Below are 17,608 nucleotides of genomic sequence, written 5' to 3'. Positions count from 1 at the left end.
AGAGAAATATAGTCTAAAATCTATTTCACACACAATTTAGTTAAATAAATATGATTTTAGGTGAAATGTTACAAGGTATCAATACTAGAAAAGTCTGAAGTGCCGTAAATTTCATATCATTACCCAAAAACCCTGGGTGATACAAAAATTTTGAAAACAGATCTGAAATCAGCTCGAAAAATGGTACAAGACTCACCCATTCTATATCTTTTAACACAAAATAAGTTTAACTTTGTTGACCAGTGTTATTGAAAGAATTTTTGTTTTGTCCTTTAAATGTGCAGAAATCTGATCCGATCAATTAATGTAACATTGAAAATTTCCCTTGCAGAACGAAAAGTTACATTTGTTCGGATCACATTTCTTCACATTTAAAGGACAGAACTACAAGTCTTCTAATAATATAATTTTTTGTCATAATACACTGCTCTTTTAAAATGACAGAGTATATTGGGGGTTAAATCAATATCTTTACAATAATTCGCTATGATATGTTTAATACAAAACAATTTTTTTTTCTCAGAAAGGAAGCAAAACGAGTAAAATTGTATTAAACATTTTTATCTGAAATATCTCAAAGAATAACTCCCTGAAATTAATAACACTACTTACGGTTCAGTATGTATATAGTTCCAGGAGCTCCTTCCTTTTCTCCTTTTGCAAGGAAACGATTGGGAGCTCAGCTCCAATTCCACTGTAACTTAATGCCAAATGGTTGTTACGAAACCGGTCTTGCAGTAAAACATCGGGCATATTTTTTAACGTAAGTAACAAGCAAAACATTAATTTCACCAAAAAGTGGAGCCACCCCCTTTTTGCAGGGAGCCCTTCAATGTCTCTCTCTCATTATCCACCCTTCATTTTCTTAAAATGAAGTTCACACAGATATAGCCTAGATTGAATTCTGTAGCTTGTGACTATAATTTATTTACAACTTGATGTGTGGAGCTGCTACATCCATGCCTCCAAACCTGCACCAACATTAGATGTGATGTCTTCACAGCGGTTAATGTGTTCCATTACCCATCTCTGTCGTTTTCAGGGTTTTCCTTCCCTTAGATAGTGGAGTCCTTTCACATTACCCACAAGGCAATGCGGCAGCACATAATTGATGGAGGTACTTCATTGCCATGTCACAGTATTTCCCTCAGGCTTCTGTGGCTTTTAATGAAGGCAACCTCGTCACAGATTGCTCTCCCACGCTCTAGTAACGACAGTTCAATTCTCACATCATTACGATTAGCCTGCATATCTGCACACCGTTCCGCTAACCTGCGGACACATTTAGGTCAGACTCGCCCTAATCCAAAATTACAGTCGCGTTGATGGCTCAGTTGGTAGAGCGCCTACTTACGACGACTACTCACCCGAGTTAAAATCCTAGCAATGGAGGAGTTGTACTTGTGACAAAGTCAAAGTCGTGGAAGTATTTTGGAATTAATTTAACTAACACTTTCCAGAATTTCTTTCATTTTTTTGTAATAGCAAGGTCCTTAAATTGCCGTTATTCGCTCGATTCAACGAGCATTGCTCATAGATGTCACTAGACTAGACGACATTTCGGAAGGCGGTCAGCTGCTATATGCGCCGTAGCATTTCTGGAATGTGATGTCACAAGCTTGTACATTAGAACCAGTCGGAATCAGTCTGAAACAAGTACTTCCAGAGTTCTTTTGTTCACGTGTGAGTGTTTCAATACATTGAATAAGTAAAACTAACATTTACTGTGTGTGTAAGATAAATAAATGGAATAAGAGACTGTAAAAAGACGAATATTGCACAAGCAGGCGCGGAAAATAGTGTTTAAGGTGTATAATTATTTTAAAAATGTTGAAGAGCAAAACGCTGCCGGCCGTCTTGATGCTGGCTGCAACGTTGCCAACGCGCAAGAAACGACTGCAGAAGCATGTGGTGTGGCATCGAGAACTGTGCAAAGAATATTGTTAGTGAAGGAAAGAGGGTTTGTTTGGTATCATGCTTACAGTAATCAACGGCTAAGGTCATTATTGTCTTTTGATAATTTAAATTCTCTCCTGCGCTATTTGTATTGCACGTGCGCGTGAAGTACGATGTGGCAATGTAGTACGCTGCCTTGCTCTCTCTATGAGCGTATAACGATTCTCACCGGTGAGCAATCCGATAGCATCACGGTGTTCCGAATTCCACCGATGAGTCATTGATGCTCCACCGGTGTCGCACCGGTGCCATTAACTTGCAGAGGAGGTGGCAGTCTCCATCAGCCGCCATCAGTGAATCTGATTGGTTCTTGTATAGGGCGGGAATTAGCAGACGAATGACATCGTGCACTGTTGTGTCATGGCGGTGTGTTCTGCTTTAGTTCTGCTGTATTGTTTGTAATGAGCACAACGTAAAAACAATATGTTAATGGCTTATGAGCGAACATGTCAACGGACCAGTTATTACTACCAGTTCAAGAAACAAGTTGTTTATGATCTCTTTTCTTTGAACGAGATGGCAGTACGGAAAATTTCGCAAAATTTTGCTAGCGTAGCACAGATAACCACTTACACAGTCGCCATGACAACCATCGATCCTTCCAGCAGTTCTGTTCCTATTCCGCTGCAGCGTGACGTCATTGTTGTCCACCGGTCCGGTGAGATTCGGAATACGCTGTATCTGTCTCTCTCGACGCAAACGCTAGAAGACTACCGCCTTCCGAATTGTTGTCGACTTTAGTGCCTAGAAGTTTCACTTAGTTCGTCAGAGACTTTGCAGACTGCACCACAGGCGGTGGATCTGCATTACACTTGTAATGATTTATAATAATGCAGAATTGTTGGGATCTCACCGGAGTGCTCGGAAACAAACTGTGTATTACCTGCACTACGGGCTTGCCTAGCACAAGTTATAAATTCAGGGTTGATTGACCGGAATTTTAACCAGGTCTCCTGACTGATAATCAGGACATTCTGGCACTGTGCTACAGTGTCGATTATAATTTATTTCATACAAACTGATGGAGATCCTGAAGAAAATTGGCGTGGATTGGAAAGAGAGGAGGCTGTTCAGTAACATTTATATGAAACGAGTCAAAGTCAGGATAGGAGAAGAAATGTCAGAAGGAAGTGAAATAGGGAGAGGAGTACGACAAGGATGCCCTTTATCACCTAACCTATTCGACATCTACTTGGAGGATTTAGTGAAGAACTGTTTTCAGAACATCGGAGGAGTGATATTAATTATTAAATATCCGTGCAAAAGAACTCTAATTTACCAAGTGGTATGCTAGGGTTTTAGTTTGGTTATACGGTATATTACGTATATATTCTACTTATCTTATGTACACAAATGGCTGCGCGTATAAGACCCTAAATCGGCCTGTGGCTTAAAGCCAGAAATGTCAATAAACAACTACACAGATAATGGTGAAAGATAGCTCTACAGTCTTTTAAAGATAACGTTTAACAAACATATAAATTCTCTGCAGCAACACGGTTTTTTTATCACTTCACATAGTGGAGTCCTGTACTCGGTGTTACAGTCCAGGAGATGTGTCTTTAGTTGAAATCTCTTTACTTCAATCATGGGGCAGTCGAACAAAAGGTGTTTCACACTGTGAAGGTCTTCGCGGCAGGAACAAGTATAATTCGATGTCTGCTGGTATGTTGAATCTGTCGAAGTAAGTTCCAAATTTCCTATGTCCAGAAAGAAACTGCGTTGTTACGAAAGTAGCTTTGAAGTGATGGCTTTTGAGTCAGTCGTGGATTGCTGGGAAGTAGGTGTCTCTTGTTAGTGATCCGGTTGTGCATGTCGTCCATCTAGTAGGCCTATTCCAGTTTTGGTGAGTCTGTTGTCTTATTTGTTTCTTGATATATGATATTGGTTGTAAAGTGTACGTTGGAGTTTCTCTGCTGGAGGCTGCTGCTTTCGCTAGCTCATCAGCTCTTTCATTTCCTCTTACACCATTGTGTCCATGGACCCAAGTGAGGCACATGTGGTGTGCGTACTTTTGAAGTAATTCCCTTGGTTCTATCGCTAATGGGTGACGGTTGTACTTGCCAGCGGTGAGTGAAGGGCAGCTTGGGAGTCACTAAATATATGCGCTGTGTTTTCGTTCTTAATGCACCATTTCATAGCTTCATTAATTGCTAGAAGTTCTGCCGTAGGAGGAAGAAAAATAAAGTGTATAAGATTTGCTGATGATATGGCGTTGTTACCAGAAGAGGAGATGATACTAAGGGATATGCTACTAGAGCTAAATGACAGCTGTGAGCAGTATAGAATGAAGATAAATGCAACAAGACGAAGACTATGGTCATAGGAAGAAAAGTAAAGAAGGTAAACTTGCGAATTCTAAATGAGGCAGTAGAGCAAATGGACAGCTTCATATACTTAGGGACCTTAGGTTGTACTATAAGCAATAATATGAGATGCTGTAAAGAAGTAAAAGTAGAATAGCAATGGCAAAGGAAGCTTTTAATAGAAAAAGGAGCATCTTCTGCGGACCTCTGGAGAAAGAACTAAGGAAGAGACTAGTGAAGTGCTTTGTGTGGAGTGTAGCATTGTATGGGGCAGAAACATGGACATCACTTATAAACGATCTTATGTAAATTTCTACATTTACGAAAGTGTACAATATATTACTTACTTACAAATGGCTTTTAAGGAACCCGCAGGTTCATTGCCGCTCTCACATAAGCCCGCCATCGGTCCCTATCCTGTTAGATTTATCCATTCCCTATCATCATATCCCACCTCCCTCAAATCCATTTTAATATTATCTTCCCATCTATTTCTCGGCCTCCCCAAAGGTCTCTTTCCCTCCAGTCTCCCAACTAACATTCTATGTGTATTTCTGGATTCGCCCATACGTGCTACATGCCCTGCCCATCTCAAATGTCTGGATTTAATGTTCCTAATTATGTCAGATGAAGAATACAATGCGTGCAGTTCTGCGTTGAGTAATTTTCTCCATTCTCCTGTAACTTTATCCCTCTTAGCCCCAAATATTTTCCTAAGAATCTTATTCTCAAACATTCTTAATCTCTGTTCCTCTCTCAAAGTGAGAGTCCAAGAACAACCGGTAATATAACTGTTTTATAAATTCTAACTTTCAGATTTTTTTACAGCATACTAGATGATAAATCTTCTCAACCGAATGTAAAATTTGAAATTATTTTATATTAGTTGTCACTATTTGTAAACTGGAAAAAATTGTAATTTTTAACATTTTTGAATTTAAACAAAAGATATTAAGTAATTATTGTTATCAGTAATTTTAGTTATATTTTTTTATAGTTTTTGCCATCACTGATGATGGGGATGCAATCCCCGAAATATGTCCTAATTTAAAAATTATTAAAGAAGCTTAACAAGTACATGTGTTCATTTAACTGTTATGATTGTTTATTGCATTTTATGAATTTAAAAAATCAATTAACACTGCTGAATATTGACCGAACTGTGTATTTTACTGTCAAAATGGTAGCATTAAAATTAATTTCAAAATCTGTAAGGTTTGCTTTGTAGGAGTTTTTCCTGTTTTCTGACAGAATATTTTACTTGGATAAGACCAGTTTTTGCATTTTATAACCTCATGTCTCTGCGTTCAAACGTCTGAATTGAGACTTAAGATGCAATTTCGTGTGATATTATATCTTTAAAGGACAAACGAAGAAAGAAGTATGAAATATTAGGTTGGTTAAAATGAGCAAATAAGATTGGCTCTCAAAGAAAATAAATGTCATCCCCCCTATTTATTGTTGAATACTTACCGCCATCCCATAATCTTACTTATCTAAATAGCCTTTGTAGTTAAAAGCGCATTAATTGTAGAATTGAAATTGCAATTACAGAGTAGGTTTCATTGTTCCCGTCCTCTGCACAAGAGGCAGTCGTTTCATACCCTGACGTAAGAAATTGCACAGCAAGAGTATAATTGGAATCATCAATAATGAACGTGTACCTGCAGAATAAATACTACCGTAGCTTGGAACAAGACATGGCATGACATGGCAACAAGACCACCCGCTGGAGTGAAGCACTGCCTTGTGTCCCAATTCTGTAATTCCTTTTCTGCAGCGCCGCGTGCGGTTTGAGCTCACAGCTGGTACCAGGTGTCTCATTATCTCAGAAAATGTAACAAGAGGTTTTTCCCTGGATTTCGCATTGTTAGCAGAAGTACGTAGATACCTGTAGCTTTCTTTGATGGATATAGTAGCATTCTCTGCTCATTTTCGGATAAATGCTATTCGCTTCGTTACGTCACTTCGCATTTATAACTTGATTATAAAAGTCGCTATGGTAAATTAGGAATCAGATGTGAGTGCTGATAGCATGGATTGATTAGCTATGTGATTACAGGCTATCAGTCATTAGAGACCTACTTTGTCCGAGGAGGCTGCTAGATTATTACTGGAGATTTTACTGTAACGGAATACGCGAGTGCATCTAAGAAGCGAAGTGCTTCTGCCTACTCATGCGACTCTTGTTCGTAAAAATACCCGGATGAAAACATAGACCACTTTAATAATTATACCTATGCTTACAATTTATGTTATTTACACTCTGTACATTAGAATGCATTGGAGATTTATCCTTCGAAGAGGTGGAAAAATTCAAATATCTTGGAGCAACAGTAACAAATATAAATGACACTCGGGAGGAAATTAAACGCAGACTAAACATGGGAAATGCCTGCTATTATTGGGTTGAGAAGCTTGTCATCTAGTCTTCTGTCAAAAAGTTTGAAAGTTAGAATTTATAAAACAGTTATATTACCGGTTGTTCTGTATGGTTGTGAAACTTGGACTCTCACTTTGAGAGAGGAACGGAGATTAAGGGTGTTTGAGAATAAGCTTCTTAGCAAAATATTTGGAGCTAAGAGGGATGAAGTTACAGGAGAGTGGAGAAAGTTACACAACGCAGAGCTGCACGCATTTTATACTTCACCTGACATAATTAGGAACATAAAATCCAGACGTTTGAGATGGGCAGGACATGTAGCACGTATGGGCGAATCCAGAAATGCATATAGAGTGTTAGTTGGGAGGCCGGAGGGAAAAAGACCTTTGGGGAGGCCGAGACGTAGATGGGAAGATAATATTAAAATGTATTTGAGGGAGGTGGGATATGATGATAGAGACTGGATTAATCTTGCTCAGGTTAGGGACCAATGGCGGTCTTATGTAAGGGCGGCAACGAACCTCCGGGTTCCTTAAAAGCCAATAAGTAAGTAAGTACATTAGTATGCTATTTTTACTATTTACATTATGATAAAAATGTAGGCCTACATAGATTAAACATGATTATTATAGTATTATGTACAATGTGGCATATTATAATGCAAAGTATTTTGTTTCGAATACTGTAGCCTACTTATTTTTTTAAATAAGCGTGATCAGTTATACTTTCTGCCGGGGAGCGGGGTTTCTCCTATGAGCGAGTCCTCACTCGTTTGCCGCGCACTGGAGGGAGTAGCAAGCCTGCTTGCTTACTTGTTGACCTTGTTGAATGTCGCAGCTGGTGCCGGGTGTGTTGTGTTTTTCCTTAATTCGACAGTATACATAAAGTGTATCATGCCTCGTGAGTTTACAACGGCATAGCGTGTCTTTATTTACGATTCATGTGTGTTAACTCATCTCGTGAAGTTCGAAGACGGTTTCAAGAAAGATTTCTGGGTGTAGGCGCTCCAGATCGTAAAACAGTCCATATTCTTTATCATAAATTTCAGGAAACTGAAAGTGTCCAGCTTAAGAAACCAGAAAAGCACCTAACCGAAGAAAGATTATATGGCATTCGTAATCGTTTAGAAAATTCTCCTGGAATATCTCTTCGTCGTCTTGCACAACTAGTGAGACTTTGATATGGGTCTGTACAAAAGGCTACTAAATTATTGCACTTCAAGCCGTATAAAATAACTGTGGCACATGCTCTTCGCCAGGTTACCCCGTATGTAGGCGCACATTTTGTGAGTGGATTCTGGAAAATGTGATGAATAATTTCCAAAGAAATGCGAAAAATGTGTGGAGAATGAAGTCGGGCAGTTTACTCGCCTCATTTGAAAATTTGGTAAGTAATGAGCCTATTAATTTTTTTGTGTATTGTTCTAGTGTTGGTTTGTTTTATTGTTTTACCCTTTCGCTAATCGGTGAGACCCGGCTAAATGGCTAATCGGCTAACGAGTCTCACGCTGGGCTATAGGCAAAACACTCTGGCGAAAGCAAAGCTGATAGCACTGCACAATATGATTCTTATTGCAGTTCTTCATTATGTTGATAAATTCCTTGATACAAAATGTCTTATTTAACACCAGATTGTAATTATTTTACTCTTATAATTACATGTAACTAAACACTTTACATTTTGCTATTATTATTATTATTATTATTATTATTATATTATTATTATTATTATATTATTATTATTATTATTATTATTATTATTATTTCTTCAATGTTTTCTGTTTTACTGTTATTTATATTTGCTATGTATTGAGTAGAAGAGAAGACCTTATGGCCTTAACTATGGCAACAAAAATAAATCAATTAAATAGATGAACAAATAATTTAAATTCTAGAAAAGATCATCGTAGTATCAGTCTTTATCACTAGAATGCATTAGAAACAGTCTATGGAGTCTAGTTTTGAATCATGAATAGAACGTCAATAGAACACCCGGCAACATCTGCGACATCCAGCAAGGTCAACAAATAAGACGCAAATGTTCCCTGATAGCACCTATGTCACGCGCCAAACATGACGTCATGTCAATATAATCTATGAACAACTAACCTTATTACCATACTCTTTTGGACACAAAACGGTTACTAGTCATTATTTCTTATTCTGGTTTGCAGAGAGGGCAGTTGTAAGTCCTCCTGCTCTTAAGTATGTTATTTTCAAGTTCCGAAGATGTTTATTTATTTATTTACTTATGCAAATGACAGGTACATATATAACTTATCTTTTACCTATACACGACCTCAAAATTAAAACAATTAACTTAATAAAACTTAAAATTAAATCTAATGAAGGAACTAAACAAAAACCTTAAAGAACTAAAAACAGTTCCGAAGATGTAGGTATAGGCTTAGATGATGAATGTTATAGATTCATTTTAACCCGAAAATACCATGGATGACTTATTCAGTTTTCCAACGGTCACCAGATATAGACCAACTCTAAATTCTAACTGGTCTAGCTTCCTCATACTGATACTGTGATTACCTCTCGTCTGCTACCTGGACTTGCTACTACAAGTACTACGTTTGAGAACTAGCATCGAGAAGGCTTCCGTATGGCAGAGGATCTTGTTGACTATGATTTGCCGTCTAACCTCTGTATACGACCGTATACATCTCAAGTTATATATTGAGCGCTAGATGACGTCGATGGACATTAGAATTAAGTAAGAACAGGCGTTTCTATACGGTAAACTATAAATATTGATCACAAACCTCATCTAATACAACTCATGTTTCATAGCTCGAATGTAGATATCAGTGTGACGCATGCGCAGTAGGTACCACTCACTTCCAATGTAACCGATATCGCTGAAAATATGCAGCAATTAGCATAAGCGTTTCACAGAGAATTACTAATAAAGTTCTTTATTCCTACTTTGCATTATACGAACTAGTAACAATAATTTAAAAATTTATTTATTTAATCTGGCAGAGCTACAGCCAGTAGACCAGTCTTGCGATGGTGATTAATAATTGCGAGCGAGAGCTTTTTTATGCCCGCTGCGCGCGCGCGGAGCTCTTTTACCTGTAAACATTGCTAAAGGATGTACAGATCTTAGAACACTCGCATCATGACGGAACGGAGGCGCTTAAAGCTTTCAAGGAAGAGTGGAAGATACAATATTTATGCTTCGAACATGGTGATGAAGTCCAGTGTTTGTTGTGTAAAAAAAAAATGTAATTTGCAAAAAAGCAACATAAAACGGCATTATGAGACGCAACATGACAAAAAATATAGGCATTATTCAGGAGAGGAGAGAAATAAATTCATTTCGGAATTGACATCGAAGGTAAATTAATTTACATTTGGGTCAGTAGATTGTATCTAGATTCCTTTTATTTCTTTATTTTAAATGTTACGGAACTACATGTTGGGATCCCTATAGAATATATCAGATAAATTCCATAGAAAGAATCCAGTATAGGGCAGCTAAATTTGTTAAAGGTAAAAGAGAAGATGGAAACGATACGATAAAAGAATTTAAATGGGAAACTTTGGAAAACAGACATAGGAAAACTAGAATAACATCATTGTATAGAGCACATCTAGGTCAGAAAGCATGGGTAGACATAACGGCTCGGTTAGAAAAGCCAACGTACTATGGTAGGAACGATCATGATTTTAAAATCAAATGCAGGAAACAGAAAACGGATGTAGGTAAATTCTCATTTTTAAATAGAACTATAAATGATTGGAATGACCTACCTGCAGCGATCTTTGAGGGCTGTCCTTCCTTAAGGAGTTTCAAGAATAATTTAAAAAGTTGTGTATCAAGTGCAAATTAAAATTAAGGTGACATTTAACATTTATTTTTTTAAGGTGACATGTATTTATTTAGCCTGACAAGTTACTTCCTTGGTTTGAATTGTAAATTATTTAAAAATAGCGTGTAAGAGGGCCTTAGCCTAGAAATGTTTAGTTTAAATGTAGTTCTGTTTATAAGTACAGTATGCATAAGCGTGTAATTATTTGACTTATTTGAACTGTTGTATCAGTGAAGCGAGATGAGTCAGTGGAGTTATGGTTTTACAGTGCAGTGAATAGTTCCGATCAGTGATAATTTATAGCGTCAATGAAATGTGTTCTATAGTGTCAGTGAAATGTGTTATAGTGTGTCAGTGAAATGTGTCCTAAAGTGTCAGTGAAATGCGTCATAATGCCACTACAGTGAATGAGATGAGAGTAAAGTGAAAGACTATTGAAACTTATGTAGTGCCTATACATAATTATGTAGGTTGTAATGTAAAATTAGGTATTTTATTTATGTTTTATTATTATTGTGTTAAATTATATTGTGTATTCTTATTTTATTGTGTATAAAATTGTATTGTGTATTGTGAATTTATTGTGTATTGCTTATCTTTTTTTGTGTATTGTTTATATTGCGTATACCACTGCCACCGGGTGCTTGCCCAATTGCAGTGTAAATAAATACATACATATTGTATTGTTGATGTTTTATTTGTTGCTTGTTTCTGGATATTTACTTTTATTAGACTACGTGTTTCTTTAATTTAGAAATAATATTTTATGTTTGATTGCACTTTAACTTGTACTATTACTAAGCTCAAAATGCTAATTCACTTTTCTTCTAATAACTATTTTCAGGATTTTGAAAAATATGAACTAAACATTTTGAAAACTTTGATGCAAGAAGCTTTTTTATTAACACCAATATAAAATATACTTAAAAATATAATTTCAAAACTATTAGACCTAATTGCACCAAATTTTGTACAGATGATATTATTATAGATCTGTTTATATAGTTTAAATTTCACAAATTTTGGCCGAAATTGTGGAAGTTTTAAAAGTCATACGGGCCATTCCATGTCAAATCAACACAAAAAAGTGGACTTTTCAACTCGACCACCTCAGATTTTCATTAAATTTGGTGGGATGGTAAAGAACCTTAAGTTAATTAATTATGTAAAATTTTAGCCCTCAATAATGCACGATATCCATACAGCAATTGTCAATACGAGAAAAAAATGTAAAAATGTCGCATACTATGTCAACAAAAATAATTCATAACTTCTCTTCTAATTGAGGTAGAATCTTAAACTTGGGCTTATTTTAAACCTAAGGGATCATAGGCTACGTTTCAATAAAAATAGGTTTGCATCAAAGTAATGAATTCTTTATTGAATGGTCACGTGCAACATATTTTAACATTGAATATCTATAAATGCGGGACATAAATTATTTCGCGAAAAATGTATGTTATAGAGGTAAGAGTATTCTCCCCTTGGTGTAAGTTTCATTTTGGAAATGTTTCAGGAATATCAGTAAAAAAAATATCAATGTATTGGTTTGTAGCACTTAAACCCATCTTACACCAACACTGCATGCGCGCGAGTTCGTACTTGTCTGATAATCTGCGTCGTCGATCTGTCAGGCCGTCATGAGTGGCAGTTTATACCGTCTTCAATTTATACAAAACGTGCGATCTGTTTCAAGTGCAGTATCGTTAGTTTTTGCAGTATGTGGTAGTTTTGTGTGATATAATAGAGTCACGTTTTAAGTTAAAGGCCTATGTTTGCTGCAATCCCTTCGAGAAATTAGGGCATTGTAATTAGAGGAAAAATTTAAGAAGTGTTATATCGTGGATGCTTAATGTATTTGCTGATTTAAAACAGGAACAAAAGGTGTGCGCTATGTGTTGCAAAGAAATAAAAATATAATATGATGCTATTACGCAGAATCCTCAGAATGCCTCTAGTAATGAAGAATACATCGATTCTACAGCAAATGTAAGTTCATTAAAAACAAGTCTCTTTGACCAAGGTAAACAAAAAAGACTACAACAAGAGAAATATAAGAGACAGAAATTTGAAAATATTCTAAAAGATAAAGTCTTCGATATTAAAGACGCCGAGGAACCAGGACCTTTCTGATTCTGAAATTTTGTCTCAGTTGCAGGAAAATTTTCAAAATTCAGGTAAAAGTGAGAAAATCACCATTTTAACACTACTGCCTAAAAGCTGGAGCGTAAATAATATAAAAAGAGTTTCTTTCAGCTTTCCAATACATAATTCGGAAAGCCAAAGTCCTGGCAAAGGGAAAGGGAATTTTGTGTTCACCAAATCCGAAACTTGGAAAACCCTTGCTCGCGGCTGTTGCCAGTAAAGTTAAAGAATTCTGTTGTTCTGACGAGATGAGCAGAATGATGCCTGGTAAGAAATATTTGTTGTGATTAAAGAATCGGGGAGTAAATCACATGAGCAGAAATGAATTATATGCAGTGTTTAAAAATTCTAACCCTGAAATGAAGGTAATATTCTCCAAATTTTCAGCTCTTAGACCAAGAAATTGTATTCTAGCTGGAGTTGGTGGAACTATACTGTCTGTGTTTGTGTCCTTATCAGAATGTAAAACTTATGCCGGAAGCAATTTATTAAAGTTTCAGTTTCTTGTCCACACCTGTGGAGTAACGGTTAGCGCGTCTAGCCACGAAACCAGGTGGCCCGGGTTCGATTCCCGGTCGGGGCAAGTTACCTGGTTGAGGTTTTTTCCGGGGTTTTCCCTCAACCCAATATGAGCAAATGCTGGGTAACTTTCGGTGTTGGACCCCGGACTCACTTCACCGGCATTATTACCTGCATCTCATTCAGACGCTAAATAACCTAAGCTGTTGATAAAGCGTCGTAAAATAACCTACTAAAATAAAATTAAAGTTTCAGGTCTACGTGGATTTCTAGAAAATTTATCTTTATACCTTCCAACTTATCAACATTTCTTGGCTACTATGGTGTGCAATCCTCCTGATATAAATTGCTTGTTCAGGAAATGTACAGAATGTCCTGAACCATTCAAAATAAGAGAGGGTTTAGAGAAATGTTTCGAATAAAACTTCAGAGAATCAGTGACCTACAAGCAGTGGATGACGACTAACCGATCAACGCTTGGGAACATAATGAAACCAACAGAAAAATTTTTCGACTGTCTCTTGGTGATTTACTGGCTCACTCATGTATATCATCTAAACAAAGTAAGTTTCTACGTGATATGAAATCATTTCTACAGCCATGCCAGTTTGTGTTATGCGAATTCGCTGAAAACTATTATTTCGTAATCCAAGATAAAATTCAGTCATATCACAGGACTAATGTGCAGACAACCATTCATGCTTTCGTAATATATTATAACGAATCGTCATCCGATACAGTCTCTATTAAAAATCTGGTAATAATTTCACACTGCCCGAAATACGACACTACAGCTGTACATCTGTTTAAAAAATATCTAATGGAGTCATTGAAACAAACGTCTGTAATTCATCACAAAAATTATGTATTTCTTAGTATAAAAATAGGAAAAAATTTCCTGAACCTCACATTACATGAAGAAGATTTTGGATTTCCAACAGAATTGCATTATTTTTGCATATCACATGGCAAAAGACGTTGTAGGTGGGACACTTAAAAGGTTTGCGGCTTGTGCTAGTTTGCAGAGACCATCCGATAAACAAATAACTACACCTAGGGAATTGTACGACTGGACAAGGGATCATCTCCCAAACATTAATACCGTTTTTGTGGCTGAAAAATGCTGTACTGAAGAAGAAAAGATGCTTGCTCTTCGATTTGCAAAATCCACTGTAGTGCCTGGAATACAAGTTTCATACAGTCCTGCTGTTTAGGATGGGTATTATACTTTCTAAGCAGTTTTAAAATGCAGCTGAAACAACGCAGCATCCTGTCTGGAAAGATGATCAGGCTATTTCATCTCAGCAATGAAAGGTAAAAATTTCTTACAGAACTTCAGGTATAACAAAATCCATGTGACAATAATTTATTTGAGGCAATAATTAAAAAAAAATTCGAAAAATGTACTACATGTTAAATTACATAGCGACATTCAAGAATATGATCAAATATAATTAAATACAACGAATGTGTGGGACATAAATATCGCGACTCATACGGTTAGCTTACGCTTGCAGTGACATAATAATTTTTATCTTTGTAACCTATGATGATTTCAAGTTGAAACTTATCAGTTCATTATATCACTAATTGAGGCGTACTATACATTTTTTTCATTAAAATAGAACCCCCGCATTTTTAAATATGAATATATGAAAATTGTTTCACCATGTTTTTTTAGTGTAATTCAATACATGCAGAAAACAATATAAGCAATAAAAACTATCACATATTAAGAATGTATCACCCAATTTTTGTAAATTTATCTGGAGACATTGTTGAGATATATAATTTTAATTGAAGCGGCGTGCTTACAATAAAAATATGATTTTTCTTCACGTTTGAAACGCCACTGACAGAAAACGAAAAGCACAGGACATATGAAACTCGGCAGTTTTAGTTAGCGCGCAGGTAAAACAAACCCTTAAATTTTGAAAGAAATCTGAGTCGGTCGGGTTGAGCGCCTTGTTGATTTGATATGGAATGACCCATACATATCCCCTTAAATGACTGACCCCAAAAATTACGATGGCTCTCAATATCTTAATTTAATCAATTTGTTTTTTCGTGTTACGTGCATCTCACAAATCACTCTAAGAAAACTCATTACATAATCACGACTGGAAAGTAAGGACTATATTTTCACAATCACACAATCAATATACTCTATTTCATTCAATATTGCCATTATTATTTTTTCAACAAATACTCAAAAGTACTTAGAGATCACACACGTCGAGCAGGTAGACCCTATTAGTTTCTCCTAACCAATGAAGTAAAGTATTTACATAATAACTAATTGCTTTTAACAATAAAAAGGTTTACATACAATTAATTTTTCCTATTTCTCTTTCTGTTCCTAAAAAACCCTTCCCTTTGCGATTTGTTTATATATGTACATGTATATTAAATAACTTAGTAATTAGCCCTATTACATAGCCAGAAATTTAGTAACGCAAGTTATTGTAATAATTGCTGCCTTTATTCACTGCATGTGCTGTATATCCCTGTTGTCTACGTTACGACGCTACGTAGTGGATGCACTATGCGCTCGTGATCAAGGTCGAGCTCTTCTACCATAATTGGGAGCTAATATCGTCTCATCCCTGTAGTAGGCCTTCTCTTTCTCACAGCCAGCCTCTAATTCTAATTGAATCAAATAAGCCACAAACGTAGCTCAGACGGTAGTGATTGTTACAGATTGAAGACTGTGTTCGGACGTGTGTCTGGCTGATTATATGGGTGGATTTTTTCGGAGGTTTCCTTAATTGTGAGAGTAATGTCTGGTATGGCAAATCCTAAGCATCATCATGTCAGATACCTTCTCGCTATGACAAATTCCATAGACGCTAGATTACCTCGTACTTGATACAGTGTTACTGATAATTACATTTAGAAGAGTAAAATAAGTTTATTGGAGTGAAGGAAATCCCGTTACAATTACTTTAATTAAAATTGTGAATATGTAGTGTATATTTTACAAAAAAAAAAATTATGTTTATTTGCACTCGAATTTCAGTCCTTGTTTTTGCACACAGGTTCGGGATCTGTTAATTAGTATTGAACGTGTGTGGGCGATTATCACGTCCTCGTGTTCCTGACCCATTCGCTCCCACCTCGTGAATACTCCCGTTACATATCTATACAGTATATCAACAGTGCAGCCCACGCGCCGTGTTCGCTAGGCAACCTCTCGTACTCCCCTGTCAGAAGGATAAAACCCGAGTCTAGCAGCCAGGCGGTGACATGTTTACAGTAGGAGTTCCACAGAGAGAGCAATATCCAGGTTCTATTTTTATCAAGAGAAACATTTCTAGTGTGGCGGATCGAGACGTAACACATTAAAGAAGAAATAAAATTTATTTCAAGTCACTTTAAAGGAAAGATTGGAGATTATTATTTCAAGTTCAGTTAGGGTTGAATACATACAGAATGTTAAGGAAGTAACTGCACATATTTGGGTAATTCTAATAAACAGAACGATAATAAACTTATCGTTATTTGATGCCTTAACGGCATGGTTCTTGTGCATGGTACACTGGTTCGCAAAACTTTTGTCCTATTAAATAATGTGAAAGTGAACTTTGTGAGATATTATGTTGGCAATATGTCTACACACCCCACTCCAGGCCCATGGAAGGGAGGTATTTGAACTCTGAGTTGCAGATATATACCTACTGTAGCTAATCGAACCAAGTACAACCTTTTAGAGCAATAACGGAATATGTAACTGACAGAAATTTTGCACCGAAATGTTTAAAACATATTGTTTATTTCTCTTGAGTATTAGCCTGTATAATATTCCAGGAAAATTTTTCATCTTCTCTGCACGTATAAATACCATGTTGGATTATAAACATAGAATAGATCACATCGCGTTTTGACAAGAATATTATGAATATCCATGGGAAAATGTAATAATTTCAGATTAAAAGATTTTCTCACTCATCAGTCATGGGCCTATTCAGGTATTTCGTCCTATTTGATCCATAAGGTTCCAGCTAGAATATGTAGCATCAACACAATGCAGTGAACGTATTTCTGTCGCTGTTTGGGGATGGATTTCCAGGCTATGAGGAGGAACTCTGTGTGAAATTGAAGAGAATTTGACTTCCCAGTAATATATCCACATACTGGAAAATACTGTATGCTCCTTAGCATGCATATGTTGCAACCTGATATAATTATATTTTTTCAACAGAACATTTCCTCCATTTACACATCTTTGTTGTATCAGATAGGTTCCAATATCAGTTTGGTGTTGAAAGCACAGACATTTGCTATTTCTATATGCTTTGCTTATATTTTAGTTCGTTACATCCACATTTTCGTTCCATTACTATATGAGAGTAATATGCAAACCTTTTTTATGTGTGCAAAATATACATTGAACTGTTGTATCCTACGGGATATAATTGACAATCGAGTTTTAAATTATACACATACCCATAAAAATTTGTCTTAATAATATTA

General features: G+C 36.3%; 1 protein-coding gene across 2 annotated transcripts in view; it reads left to right on the top strand.

Moving 5' to 3' along the window:
- LOC138703169 (alpha-1A adrenergic receptor-like) overlaps positions 1-17,608 on the top strand; it is an 885,279-nt gene that overhangs the window by 487,538 nt on the left and 380,133 nt on the right. The window lies entirely within an intron of this gene.

Source organism: Periplaneta americana, chromosome 7, assembly GCF_040183065.1.
Source record: "Periplaneta americana isolate PAMFEO1 chromosome 7, P.americana_PAMFEO1_priV1, whole genome shotgun sequence".
NCBI lineage: Eukaryota > Metazoa > Arthropoda > Insecta > Blattodea > Blattidae > Periplaneta > Periplaneta americana.
Note: the sequence above shows the minus strand (reverse complement) of the source record. Positions and strands in the feature narration are given on the sequence as shown.